The sequence below is a fragment of the Cololabis saira genome, chromosome 1, assembly GCF_033807715.1.
Source record: "Cololabis saira isolate AMF1-May2022 chromosome 1, fColSai1.1, whole genome shotgun sequence".
NCBI classification, from domain to species: domain Eukaryota; kingdom Metazoa; phylum Chordata; class Actinopteri; order Beloniformes; family Belonidae; genus Cololabis; species Cololabis saira.
Window position 1 is genome coordinate 40,759,718 of NC_084587.1, and position 15,060 is coordinate 40,774,777.

Consider the following 15,060-nt stretch of genomic DNA (forward strand, 5'->3'; position numbering starts at 1 on the left):
AAAAACGGGCAGCCACTGGCGGCCCATTATTGAACGGCCCACCGGGAAAACTCCTGGTACTCCCTATGGCCAATCCACCCATAGATATATATAGAAAGGCAGGGCTGCCAAGTTTCAGAAAATGACAAGAGTGAGACTTTAGTGTCATGATGCGTTCGGCCGCGGTGGAAAAAAAAAAATTGGCCTTTTTTTTTTTTAACATCGATTTCGCCCGTTTTAACGAAAACCAAGACTGATGTCCTCACCTCCATGCCAGCTGCTCCCCCTGCACTGTGGCCTCCCAATTCTAATATTAATTAACCAGAAATTAGAAATGAAAATCGTAACAAGAATTTTGACAAAAATAGATTTATTTGTTATTTCATATGCTCCATCCTTTATCTGTTATGTTTTTTGTTTTAAGTGTTGATCGCTGATTTGGAAGATGTGATGACGGAGGCAGGGGGCTCCCATTTATAGCAGTGGGGCTCGAGGCTTGCCATCTTCACTGTCATGATTGACGACAGTGTTCCTTCGAGGGCCAAGCTGTTGCGCGTCTTAGTCTTATTCAGACTGACGAGAGAAAATACTCTCTCAGCGTCTGCATTTGAGTGTGAAAGGACCAAGACCAACTTAGCGATTTGTGACAGCCTCACAAATCTGCCCATACCGGTCACCTTTGAAAAATGTACATAGGAAACCTAATTACTCTCAAGTATTTTTGTGTAGTATTGAGTTGATTATGCCAATGGGTATTCCCATGAGTACAGAATAATTCTTACCTTGTTCTTCAGTGTTGCCATGCTCCCCCAAAAGCCCTCACAGTCAAACATGGCTGGGTCTTCAGGCATGGCAATTTCCATGGACTGGTAGTCCAGGAACTCCTCGCAGAGCTGGTCACGCTCCTCAGGGCCACTGTATTGGAGCAGTTCAGGAAACCTAAAAAGAACACAATGTGCACTGACCTGGTAAAGTATTGTAACTGAAACAGGTTTTTCAGATGTGGTCATCCAACAAGAAAATGTGACCACAGGCTGGTCTTAACCCTGCTCTACTTGTAAAGCATATTGAGATGCTGTAACTTGTGTTAGGATTTGGCACTATGGATAAAATGTACTTTACTTGATACCGCCACTAACCTGTCGACAAAGTAGAAGGCATCTTCCACGACACATTCTGCTCTCTGTTGGACATCCAGAAACATTGCATGTTTTAACAGAGGCTCTTTCATGGGGAGTTTCTTGATGGCATACTCCACAGCCCTTTCCAGAAACACCACTGCTGCCTGCTGGAACCTCTACACTTGCTGCGGTGTAATGTCGCCTGCTTCAAGCAGCCTATTGAGTGTGGCTCGAGTAGTGAAGCCAATCACCAACTTTTCTCCTACAAGAGACACAAATCAACAACTTCAGAGGTACTTAACAATGCTGTATGTACCAACATGTCAGTATGGGACAGGAATAAGACTGTGTTGAGTCACTTCAGAACCACAATAGCTAGCTTGAAAGCAACCCTTTAAATATCTTCATCATATCAGTGATTGATTAAACACTCTATCACACAGAAATGCAAACATAGTCAGTTACCAAGCTGTAAGCTCAATACATACAAATTCTCATTTACGCCATTATCAAATCAAGCTACTTAATAACAGGAAATGAGGTGTGTGTGTGTGTGTGTGTGTGTGTGTGTGTGTCCTCAAACAGTGTGTTGAGTGAGATCAGTGAGTGGATATTGCATGTGCATATTCTGATGTAAAACTTTTACTAAGCAATTGCTTTTACTGACAATTACTAATTACCTGGCAGTTGGTTGGATGGCTCCTTAAAGTTTATTTCATGCAGTTCCCGGTGCTGCAATGCTGTGGGCTTCAGAAACTTTGAGAGCAACTTGCTGATGAAACTCCTCATCTAAAAATTTCAGAAAGATGTCACGGCTCAGACAGGACAGAGAACCCACATGCACAACACCAGGCAGAATCAGAGTCCAAGAGGCTTTATTCGGGTCCAAGGCAGGCAGGGGTCAAAACCGGGCAGACAGGCAGATCAGGCAAACAAGTCCAAGGGGGCAGGCAAAAACCGGGAGTCATGCAGGGTTACAGGCAGGCAGGCAGGAACAGGACAGAAATCAGGAAGGCTGGAAAGCGGGGCAAAAGCACACGACAATCTGGCAAACAAGAAGGTGGAAATGGGCCGGTATATGAGGGGAACTGCTGATGAGGGAAACCAGGTGTGGAGCTGGGTGGGGGAGCACAGGTGAAGGGAATGAGTGGATTTCTGGCTGATTAGGGTGGCAGGATCTGGAAAGACAGGGGAGTGAGTTAAAATAAAAAACTACACTGGGAAACCATGACAGAAAGATAATAAATTAAAATGTATTCATACTAGCAAACTGTATTCCAGCCTTCCCAATTTACCTCATCATGTAGAAGGAAGATGGACTACTTTTCTCTCTGAAAGAGGAGGTTGAAGGTGGAGAAGACTGGAAATGTTGCTTGATAAACGAGCAGGTACACCTCTGTGATTGGATCAGAGAATGCCTCCACAAGCCTCCTGAACCTTGGCTGTTTGTCATCTGTGGGAAAAAGAGAGCAAGAAATGGTTGTGCATATTACAATTACTTTTCAGTCTGTTCTAATAACCATGCATTTGGATAATTGAAAATGTGACACCTACTTAATGACTTCAAGTAGCTGGCCAGTGGCTTATACTGCTGCAGGATACAAGTCAAACACTTCTCCAGGCTCAACCATCGAACGGAAACATGCATGAGCATTTCCATATATTCACTTCCATGGAGCTCACAAAATTCTATGAGAAGAATGGAACATCTTAATGCCAATTTGATCAAGCCCTTCTGGATTTAATTTGTACTACATGGGACTGGACATACATACCTGTCAGGTAACCTTTACGATTAGTGCTTCCTTTAAACCAAAGTCCAACATCCACAGCGAGATCCTCTGGATCAAATCCACATACCTGCAATACATGATTATTTATAGGCTAGTCACAATACATTGTTGTCATTGGTTCAAGACACCGCACAGCATAACAACCTGTTTGACTTGATACAGGCTACGGATAGGGTAGGTCTTAAGCACACATGATTCAACTTACCTCCAAAAAGGCTTGACCAGCCTGTTTGGCTGTGTTGTGGATAGGGTTGCCACCCGTCCCTTGAAATACGGAATTGTTCCGTAATTGGGAATTAAAAGTTGCGTTCCGTATTGAACCAATACGGACATATATTTCTGCTCTTATTTATGTCATAATAAACAGGCGAAGGTCGGAAAATTTGAATATATTTCAAAACTTTATTCCTAGTAAATTCAACTTAAGGTGAAACAAATATATTATTTCCCACTACATGCAAAGTGAGATATTTCAAGCCTTTATTTGTTATAATTTTGATGATTATGGCTCACAGTTTATGAAAACCCCAAATAAAAAATCTCAAAATATTTGAATATTTTATGAAATCAACAATTAAATAATCAAAATTATGACAAATAAAGGTTTAACATATCTTGCTTTGCATGTAATAAGAATATGTAATATATTAGTTTCACCTTTTAAATTCAATTATTGAAATAAATTAACTTTTACACCATTTTCTTCACCTGTAGCTATATTCTATATCTGGGCTGATGTGGACATACGTAGCATAGGAGGCTATTTCAGTTGTATGGTTGGCTGTCTGTATAGTTATGCAAGTTCAAAGCTATTAAAGCACTTTAAACTTTAAATCAAAGCATTTTGTTTTTTCATATAAAATAAATACATTTCTATGCAGTTTAGAAGTTTTGGGGATGTCCCTTTTTTTTGGCTCCTGCGCTGCTGAAATCGGGGCGTCCCTTATTTCTATTTCTGAAAGGTGGCAACCCTAGTTGTGGATGATGTGACAAATGCTGGCATGTTCTTGATAAATTCTGGATGCGATGGACTTCCTTGCTCCTGTATTGACTGGAGCATTATCAACAGACAGGCTGACACAGTTGCTCCATGGCATGGCATTTTTCTGCAAGACCTCATCCATCTTCTTGTAGAGGCAAATAAATGTTACACAGCCGGCGCCTCTTCAACAAATACAGGACAAAACTGTACATTAACTAGGAAACTCAAGGAGAAAGAGCAAATCAACAGTGAACAAAATTGGGTAGTTTACCTACCGTCGTCTTCTAGCAAGCAGGAGGTTTTGAATGTCGGCGCGGTGGTGTGTGAAAATAAGACGCAAAGATCTGGACCGTTGCGTCTGATTGGCTGATATGGCGTGGTGCCTCTTCCGTGGTTGGTTAGATAGACCCTCCAGGAATCCGCAATTCCGTGATCGCGGAAATTTTCGCGGATTTCACGGCTGTCCGTGGATTTACAGACCTTCCATGGATTTCAATGTCTGGTGCAGAAAAATCACTTTTACTGGGGTTAATATTGCATATGTCCGCGCTGAATATGCGAATTATGCGGGGCTCGCTTAATTTCACTGCATCATCGCCGCACATTTTCGCATAAAGTTTGGAAAAAGGGGGGAGTGTTGTGAGTGACATGTCGGGACGCCTGGTCGCGACGTGCGGGACCCGCCCGGGGACCTCCGCACCCCTCGCAGAAACCGCCACCCCCCAAACAGCAGCTCTCACCCGCGGGGGTGAGAGGAAAAAGAGAGTCCCGTCTCCGTCCAGCCCCCCGCTTGACCGGTGGGTGCGGCTGCCGGTGGACTCAGGTCTCCGCGCTGACCGCGTACCACTGCGCCTGCGAGGGCCGGCGGAGGCGGAGCTCCCATCCACTGGGGGATCTTGGCGGTGGACGCGTGGGGTGACGGAGCTCTGTCTCGTCCCCCTCGTCGCGCCGGTGCGCCCGGCAATCACCCGAGCACTGAGCCGCGGGCTGGAGGGAGAGAGACCGCCCCTCACCTCTCCACCCTCGCTCTCCTTTTTTTTTCTCCTACACCTCAGATCAGACGAGACAGCCCGCTGAATTTAAGAGGGAAGAGCTCAGCGCCGAATCCGCAACTTCCTGCATATTTCGCATATTTTGCAACTTTCCGCATATTCCGCAACTTCCAGCATATTCCGCAATTTCACCGCATAAAAGCACATAAAAAACCCGCACATTTAATCGCATAATCAATGATTTTAGCCCGCAGAATCAATGATCTTAGCCCGCAGAATCAATGATTTTAGCCCGCAGAATCAAGGACTTTAGACCGCAGAATCAAGGATTTTTGCCTGAGTTTTTCTGGAGGGTCTAGTTAGATGTCGGCACCAAGGACTAATGGATTGGTTATGACGGTCTGTCAATCTAGCGTCTTGAACTACGGCAAGCCGCGAGACCCAAAGTTTATTATCATGAAAAAAAAAAATATATATATAGTAGTGAATGGGGAAATAAGCGTGAGGAATGTCAAGTGTGGCGTGTGGTGTGAGAATGTTGCTGTTGGAGGGTGAGTGGTCTGTACAGACAAAAATACTCATAACTTGCTGAAATCTTGACGGATTTACAAATGGTTTGGTTTATTATAAACGTCATTAAGGTGGGCATGATTCGGGATACTTGGACATGTTGAAATTGTATTTTTTAATTTCGAAAAACGACTTAATCATGCAGCACATACAACAGTTGTGTTTCACCACTAACTACTTGCCCAAGTTATCAAGGGTGACCACAATCGAACATTTCAATTATTATACAGCTTCTACTGCGATAAAATGACGATTTTATGACAACCTACTATTTTCTCTAAATCTTTGTGGCTGTGGTTGTATTTATTAGCTGGCTAATATCAAGAAGCTGTGATTGAGACCTAGTACTACAGTTTACCCAACTGTACATCAGTGGGAGAGGCACTGTCCTTTATTTTAAACATAATTTAAGGAGAGGATGATTTCCAATCGGTTTGATTTGTTAAAAATATTTTCCATTATGATATAGGACATTTCTCACTTTGTGTTTACAGAAGCCTGAATATGCCTGTAGAAGAGTGAAAATGTGTCGTTATTACGGTAGCTGTCCTCAGGGTGGCAGCATAGGCTGGTTAGACTTTTTGCCCTTTGACCTGTTGTTCTCCCGCCAGTCGGGAAATGGTGTTCAATAAAGAAACCAGAACGTAGAGCCCGTCTCAGTCCCGTTCTTATAAAATATCGGAAGGATATTACATTTGGCGACGAGGAGACCCGTCGAGCTCACTGTGAGTTGTAAGGAGAAAAAAAAAAAACAACTTGTGAGTTCGGCTACGCGTGGACTTAGTTAATGTCGGGCGTATATATATATATATATATATATATATATATATATATATATATATATATATATATATATATATATATACATATATATATGTATATATATATATATATATATATATATATATATATAAAACATTAAACGCAAAACTCCGGTTGTCTCTGTCTACACGCATCTACATAAACGAGAGTTTTCACTTTGCCCGGAGTTTTTTTAAACATTCGTTTATTTGCGTTTTCATGTTGATGACAGGTCCAAACGTAGGAAAATATCTTCGGTTTAGCAGATACCCGGCTACGTGTGTACGGGGTCTGTGCAGTCAGATGGGGCAGAGCTGTGGAGACGTCTCCCTGGTGCTGCGTCATATGACGCAGTGTTCGAAAAAAAAGCGTTTGTAGGAGCTTTGCTAAAATCAGCCACTTTTTCCTCTGAATACGTGCCCTTATGTCTTGTAAAACATATTAAATCCTACATTAACTTCTCACATAGTCATTTTCACATAAGGTCAGGTATAATTTTTGAAAAAACCCTAACCTGCAATATGCTCTTTAATTATTGGGTTGTGGTTACATCATTTGGACACTAGGTGGTGATGAGAGTTCACCATATAAAAGCTGAATCCCAATCTCCACCCTAAACCCTCAAGCCCTGAACCCTCACATACTATCAGTGATGTCAGCGTCACGTGATCAAGTGTGAGAGGGTGTGAGGGCTCCAAATGGTATAAATAGGAATGGGACAGCACTTAGCAGAAACCGGAAACAAGTCAGATCAAAATGTTCTTTTTTTTGTTGTTTTTTTTTATAAACTTTATTTAACATTTCAATTTACAAAATTCCTATCCATCCATCCATCCATCCATTATCTATACCCGCTTTATCCTTTGCGGGGTCACGGGGGTCTGCTGGAGCCTATCCCAGCTCATTTCAGGTGAGAGGCAGGGGTTACACCCTGGACAGGTCACCAGTCCATCACAGGGCCACATATAAACACACAAACCATGCACACAACCACACTCACGCTCACACCTACGGGCAATTTAGAATCACCAATTAACCTAATATGCAAAAAAAATACAAAATTCCTAGTCAGATCAAAATGTTACGTACCAGTATTATAAGTTTGGGAATGATCATCCTACGGATGTTTAAAAAAACAAAGTGGTAGCCTACATAAAAGAGCATACAATTCAACAAAGAACACAATTTAAATATGCGCACAGTACAATATGTATTTCCTTGTTAATGTAGTGTCTTTCTTTCAATCTACCCATACCAGCGGATCTAGTATGCCACTCAATCGGCGAGTACCGGTAATTTCATTTTTGTAAGAGCGTATCAATTGATGGTAACCTGAGCTAAATATTTCAGTTTTATTATCACTATTTACTGCAACGTTTTTGTTCAACTTGCTGAAATTGTTTAAATTTTGTGGTCATAAATAAATGAATAACCAAATTACTGCCTGACTTGTTTGTTTTGGATCTAAAACTATCTTGCTAGTATTTACATGTATGCATTTCTGTTAACATAGGGAATCTTAATTCAAACACTGTACTCAGATTAAAGAAAAGCAAGTCTTGTTTATTCAACACCAGGTCAACTGAGGATTTTTCTAATATAAAATAAAAACAAAAGAAATTGAACCTCAAATTATGAATGAAAAGTTGATGAAGAAAACTACATTTTGTCCACCATCTTCCCAAAAATGTCAATTAACTTAGATAACTGGTCATCCCTCTTCTTTTCCCTCTCCTCCTCCTTTTCATCCAGCTCCCTCAGCCTCTTTTCTTGTCTTTAGTCTTGAAGAAAGTCCAAAACTTCATCTGTCCTTTTTTTGGTTTTCTTCCCTCCGTTTGTTGGTCACTCCCTGTTTGTAAAGGAAATAATAGGGCCGTTGAAAAATCATCACGGGACAACAGTTTCTGAATTTAAATCACCAGTGGGATATGTATTTATATTTACAGGTGAACTTCTTTCGTCTCGCAGTCGCACATGGTTCCTTTTCCTCCGCCCACTGTTTTGTTTACATTCTCCCTGGTAACCTCCTTTTATGTCACAATGCAATGAACTGTGGGTAATTCCCTTTCCAAAAGTGTGCGGGGATGCTGACTTACGGGAAGTGAGCACTAAGGGCTCAAAATGTCTGCCGGGAGCCCCTCGCGCACTTAACGACTTTAGGAATGGGACAGCCCTGAACCCTTACGCAAGTTTCGGGAGCGCGCACGTAAGTCTGTGAGTCTGTGAGCGTGGAGATTGGGATTCAGCAATAGAGGAACAGGGGACAGGAAAAGGGAAAACACAGGAAGGGGAAGGCAAACAGTTCTTACCAGACGCACAACAGATCACACAGACAAACAGAACAGAGCTGCGCCTGCAACAGAAAACTGGTATGTTAACCTTTTCTTCAATAAACCACCAACTAACTGCAACTATCACTGCCTGGAAATGAGTCATTTGGGTCTGCGTTGGTTCACTCCTGCCCCACCTGTGAAGTAATGAAGAAGCTTTGGAAATAGGAAAACTTTTTGGAAATTGTCATTACACCGTCTTATTCATCACATCAACTCTGTTGTTTGACAAAAATCTTGTAAATAAGAGGAAGGAACCAGAGCAGAGGGAGGAAGGAGGAAAGTTCAAGTGTGACCGAAATCCAGTCCAGGAGATTCCTGTTCGTCTCTGAAAGAAGGTCCAAGCGAGTCCATCGGGTTTTCCTCCACAACACAGCAGAGTCTCTGAAACACTGGTGAGTTCAGAAGAAAACATTTACTGTGTTTCTGTCAGCAGGACGACAAAACTTCAACTCGTATCCTTATTGCAGCTTTGATGTTTCACACTTTCACTTTCACACTTACACTTTCACACTTTCACAGATGGATTCTGAGTTCAGACGTGAAGCTCCTCTCAGAGTTCCTCTGAGAGAAAAATATGAAGGAAAGAAGGCAGATCTGGAGAAGAAAGAGACTGAGATTCAGCAAATGATCCGTGGGGCCCTGAAGGGTTTGGCGTGGGACCCGGCGTGGAGCTTAGCAGGCTTGGCATGGGGCTTGGCAGGCTTGGCGTGGGGCTTGGCAGGCTTGGCGTGGGGCTTGGCGTGGGGCTTGGTAGGCTTGGCGTGGGGCTTGGCAGGCTTGGCGTGGGGCTTGGCAGGCTTGGCGTGGGGTTTGGCGTGGAGCTTGGCAGGCTTGGCGTGGGGTTTGGCGTGGAGCTTGGCAGGCTTGGCGTGGGGCTTCGCGTGGAGCTTGGCAGGCTTGGCGTGGGGCTTCGCGTGGAGCTTGGCAGGCTTGGCGTGTGGCTTGGCGTGGGGCTTGGCAGGCTTGGCGTGGGGCTTGCCGGGGGGCGTGGCAGGCTTGGCAGGCTTGGCGTGGGGCTTGGCAGACGTGGCCTTGGAAATTGACGTGGCTGGGGAACTTGGCTTGGCTCGGGGACTTGGCAGGCTTGGCGTGGGGCTTGGCGTGGAGCTTGGCAGGCTTGGCGTGGGGCTTGGCAGGCTTGGCGTGGGGCTTGGCAGGCTTGGCGTGGGACTTGACAGACGTGGCCTGGGAACTTGACGTGGCTGGGGGACTTGGCTTGGCTCGAGATCTGCAAATAATCATCAAAATAAGTCCATCAGTGTGAGGCTAACTGTTACAATGTATCAATGCATTGTTAATAATTTTATAAACATATGAGAAAGAATGTAACATTCAAATTACATTGAAACGGATTAGTTATAAGGTTAAGTAGTAGACAGTATAACAACTTGTTGCGTGATATTTACACTGAAGGCACTCATAATGTTGTGTAGACTGAAAGATTAAATGTCACAACATACCATGAGGTCCAGGTGGGGCAGTCTGTGTCTGAGGAGCCTCTTCATCATCAATATCAGAATAATTTTCCTCACTAGGTGAGGAACCTGAAGTAATAAAAATAACCATCACATTCATAGTTTTCTCATGGACACACTGTTGTTACATATTTTCACTTATATTTTTTGTTCGATAGTGAGATCTAAACTTCAACTCTAACTAACTCTGTAACACTAAATAGTACAGTGTCAACACAGGTTTATTTTTACACATGTTCTGATACCTTGGATTATTTGAATTTTGCACAATAAAAATGTTACAGTCAGATCATTTGTGGCATTTGAGTGTAATTCCCTCTGCCTCTGCATAATTAAAAATGCCAAATAAAGCATAAAAACTCTGAGGATGTGTTTTTAATGCTCTGACCAATAAAACAACACAATAACAGCTACAGTAGCCTACCTGAAGGCTGTTTTGAAGCAACCTGATCTCACAAAAATCCGTGAAATGCCCACGACCTCTTACCACTATTTTCCGTGGTCCCAACACGGAAAGTGGTATAATTCCGTGTGTGCACCACGGATATTGTACCATGCAAAGTCAATGGGATCCGTGGTCGTGATATATACACGGATTATGACATTATTATTATTTATATATTATTCTTTGTTATAGTGGCAAAATTATGCGTTTTTGTCGCGCAAGGTATTGTTTTTTACTGTCAGTTTGTAAAAGCATGTTTTTAACGCTGTTTTAGCAGTGTTTTATTGAGGTTTTAATGGGAGCACCAAGGATATAGTACTATGCAAATTCAATGGGATCCGTGGTCGTGATATATACACGGATTATGACATTATTATTATTTATATATTATTCTTTGTTATAGTGGCTAAATTATGCGTTTTTGTCGCGCAAGGTACTGTTTGTTACTGTCAGTTTGTAAAAGCATGTTTTTAACGCTGTTTTAGCAGTGTTTTATTGAGGTTTTAATGGGAGCACCGCGGATATAGTACTATGCAAATTCAATGGGATGCGTGGTCGTGATATATACAGGATTATGACATTATTATTATTTATATATTATTCTTTGTTATAGTGGCTAAATTATGCGTTTTTGTCGCGCAAGGTACTGTTTGTTACTGTCAGTTTGTAAAAGCACGTTTTGAACGCTGTTTTAAGAAGAAACAGGCGATATTTAAAGTTTCTCCCATTTCGTCAACCACAGGGGATTCCCTGGGCGTCCCCTCTACTTCATTGAGTGACGAGGGGGGATCCTGATCACGTGACAGATGCCCCCGAATTAATCTTTTTTTAATTTTTATGGCTAATAATTCAAGTCTGAATACTAGTGCTCCAACGTCATCTGTTTTGAATGGATATTTTTGGTTGCCCGAGCATAATAATTATACTACTACTACTACTACAACTAATAATAATAATAATGATAATAGAAATAATAATAATGATAATAATAATAATAATAATAATGATAATAATGATAATAGTAAGAAGAAGGAGAAGAAGAAGAAGAAGAAGAAGAAGAAGAAGAAGAAGAAGAAGAAGAAGAAGAAGAAGAAGAAGAAGAAGAAGAAGAAGAAGAAGAAGAAGAAGAAGAAGAAGAAGAAGAAGAAGAAGAAGAAGATGATGATGATGATGATGATGATGATGATGATGATGATGATGATGATGATGATGATGATGATGATGATGATGATGATGATGATCATGCCATCTTAACCCTAAACCGGAAGGAGGTTACCAGAACTTTTTTAACTTTTTTTTTTTTTGTTTTTTTTTATTTTTTAAGATATGTTTGCATAACTTAAACACACAGAAATGTATTAGCACTATGATATATTATAAATTTGATCATCCAGGATCATCCTGTCAGACTGGGGAAGGGGTTAAAACTGTCTATAAATAGCCATGTTAAGTTAATGGGAAATTTTCCAAAGGTGAAACAATCAGTATTTAAAGGGGAAAATAAACTCAGAACTGGTCCAAATTGAATAGTATGACTGTGTATAATACTATCATCAATATCTTAAAGAAATCTGGCCACAAAATACTCGTTAAAAGATTTTGACTGATTGTTTCCAGCTTGGCCCTTAAAGACGTCTCTGATGTCAAACATCCATGATGTGTACCAACAAGAAAATCAAACTTTGTCGTAGGACAACAGTGAAGACATCGTTGGAAAAGTCTTGACCTCAGGAGCAACATATGTCAATATGAGATTTGTGGGCAATTCCTGCTCCCCAGGTGTGCCCTTTGAACCTTGTACCTGTGACACTATTTCCAAGGCCTGTAGTTCAACAAAAAAATATGCTAGAGACATGAGGTGAACAGTTTTGGAAAGCTCTGCACCTCTACTATCATGCCCGACAGTAGTCCAATAGGGGGCGCCACTGAATAGGGTCAAAACCTATAAAAAACATGATTTCACCCTCTTACCAATACAAAAGTCAAAATCAGACCAGACAGGCATGCTCCCCAACCTTAAAAACATATAATAAGCTTCCAAAGTTCGTGATCACAGTTTTATAAGCGCTAATTCATTGGAACTACAAAAGCTATGACGTAGCACAATGCTGTGTATTGTAACTTGGCACAAATTGTAGTTCTGTAACCTCCTTCCGGTTTTGGGTTAAGATGTTGACATTAGGGTTCAGAAATCATATATCCGCTCATTTTTCAACAGACAAAGTGTGACCATAAAATGTATATTTATATTGTGAGTAGATGTATGTGATGGAAAAGATCAATATGTATTTATTAGTGCTATTTTAACGTTTTGTCCTGCTGCCTATCTCGCCGACAGGAAGGGTTGTGTTCACTGCCGTAACGTATTAAGCAACGTTTCAAAACAGATCTTTCATACCTCATCCCTCGATCTATTTTGTTTCTATGAAGTGTTAATGTGGTTTATAATTTGTTTTAATATGGTGTGACTTCCAAACAAGAGCATTTAGTTCAGTATACCCGCAGTATTAACGTTTTGTCCTGCTGCTCTATTTCGCCGACGGAAAGAGTTGCGTTCAGTGGCGTAACGTAAAAACAGATCTTTCAGACTTCACAGTCCGTGGTGCTCCCATTAAAACCTCAATAAAACACTGCTAAAGCAGCGTTAAAAACGTGTTTTTACAAACTGACAGTTAAAATGGATGATCAAATTTATAATATATCATAGTGCTAATAAATTTCTGTGTGTTTAAGTTTTGTTTTGTTTTTTATTTTGGATCCCCATTAGCGGACGCAAAACGCCAACTAGTCTTCCTGGGGTCCATTAAATCAATATGTATTTATTAGTGCTATGCAAACATATCTTAAAAAAAAAAAAAGTTCTGGTAACCTCCTTCCGGTTTAGGGTTAAGATGGCATCATCATCATCATCATCATCATCATCATCATCATCATCATCATCATCATCATCATCATCATCATCATCATCATCATCATCTTCTTCTTCTTCTTCTTCTTCTTACTATTATCATTATTATCATTATTATTATTATTATTATTATTATTATTATTATTATTATTATTATTATTATTATTATTATTATTATTATTATTATCATTATTATTATTACTATTATCATTATTATTATTATTAGTTGTAGTAGTAGTAGTATAATTATTATGCTCGGGCAACCAAAAATATCCATTCAAAACAGATGACATTGGAGCACTAGTATTCAGACTGAATTATTAGCCATACAAATTAATTCGGGGGCATCTGTCACGTGATCAAGATCCCCCCTCGTCACTCTATGACGTAGAGGGGACGCCCAGGGAATCCCCGTTATATAATACATCCATGGGAATCCCCTGTGGTTGACGAAATGGGAGAAACTTTAAATATCGCCTGTTTCTTCTTGCCAAGCTGGAAACAATCAGTCAAAATCTTTTAACGAGTATTTTGTGGCCAGATTTCTTTAAGATATTGATGATAGTATTATACACAGTCATACTATTAAATTTGGACCAGTTCTGAGTTTATTTTCCCCTTTAAATACTGATTGTTTCACCTTTTGAAAATTTCCCATTAACTTAACATGGCTATTTATAGACAGTTTTAACCCCTTCCCCAGTCTGACAGGATGATCCTGGATGATCAAATTTATAATATATCATAGTGCTAATACATTTCTGTGTGTTTAAGTTATGCAAACATATCTTAAAAAATTAAAAAAAAAAAAAAAAAAAAAAAGTTAAAAAAGTTCTGGTAACCTCCTTCCGGTTTAGGGTTAAGATGGCATCATCATCATCATCATCATCATCATCATCATCATCATCATCATCATCATCATCATCATCATCATCATCATCATCTTCTTCTTCTTCTTCTTCTTCTTCTTCTTCTTCTTCTTCTTCTTCTTCTTCTTCTTCTCCTTCTTACTATTATCATTATTATCATTATTATTATTATTATTATTATCATTATTATTATTTCTATTATCATTATTATTATTATTAGTTGTAGTAGTAGTAGTAGTATAATTATTATGCTCGGGCAACCAAAAATATCCATTCAAAACAGATGACGTTGGAGCACTAGTATTCAGACTTGAATTATTAGCCATAAAAATTAAAAAAAGATTAATTCGGGGGCATCTGTCACGTGATCAGAATCCCCCCTCGTCACTCAATGAAGTAGAGGGGACGCCCAGGGAATCCCCTGTGGTTGACGAAATGGGAGAAACTTTAAATATCGCCTGTTTCTTCTTAAAACAGCGTTAAAAACGTGCTTTTACAAACTGACAGTAAAAAACAGTACCTTGCGCGACAAAAACGCACAATTTAGCCACTATAACAAAGAATAATATATAAATAATAATAATGTCATAATCCTGTATATATCACGACCACGAAACCCATTGCCTTTGCATAGTACTATATCCGCGGTGCTCCCATTAAAACCTCAATAAAACACTGCTAAAACAGCGTTAAAAACGTGTTTTTAAAAACTGACAGTAACAAACAGTACCTTGTGCGACAAAAACTAATAATTTAGCCACTATAACAAAGAATAATATATAAATAATAATA

General features: G+C 40.3%; 1 protein-coding gene across 2 annotated transcripts in view; it reads left to right on the forward strand.

The window, feature by feature from the left end:
* Positions 1-8,497: 8,497 nt before the first annotated feature.
* The window catches only part of LOC133445849 (E3 ubiquitin-protein ligase TRIM21-like), a 39,642-nt gene continuing 33,079 nt past the window's right edge, over positions 8,498-15,060 (forward strand). The window contains exons 1-3 of one of the 2 annotated variants that reach the window (XR_009782789.1): positions 8,498-8,607; positions 8,817-8,963; positions 9,091-9,379. The gene's annotated coding sequence lies outside the window, so the exon portion shown is untranslated. Of the gene's footprint in view, positions 8,608-8,816; positions 8,964-9,090; positions 9,380-15,060 lie in introns of those variants that run through there. The other variant, XM_061723356.1, reaches the window with a different exon arrangement.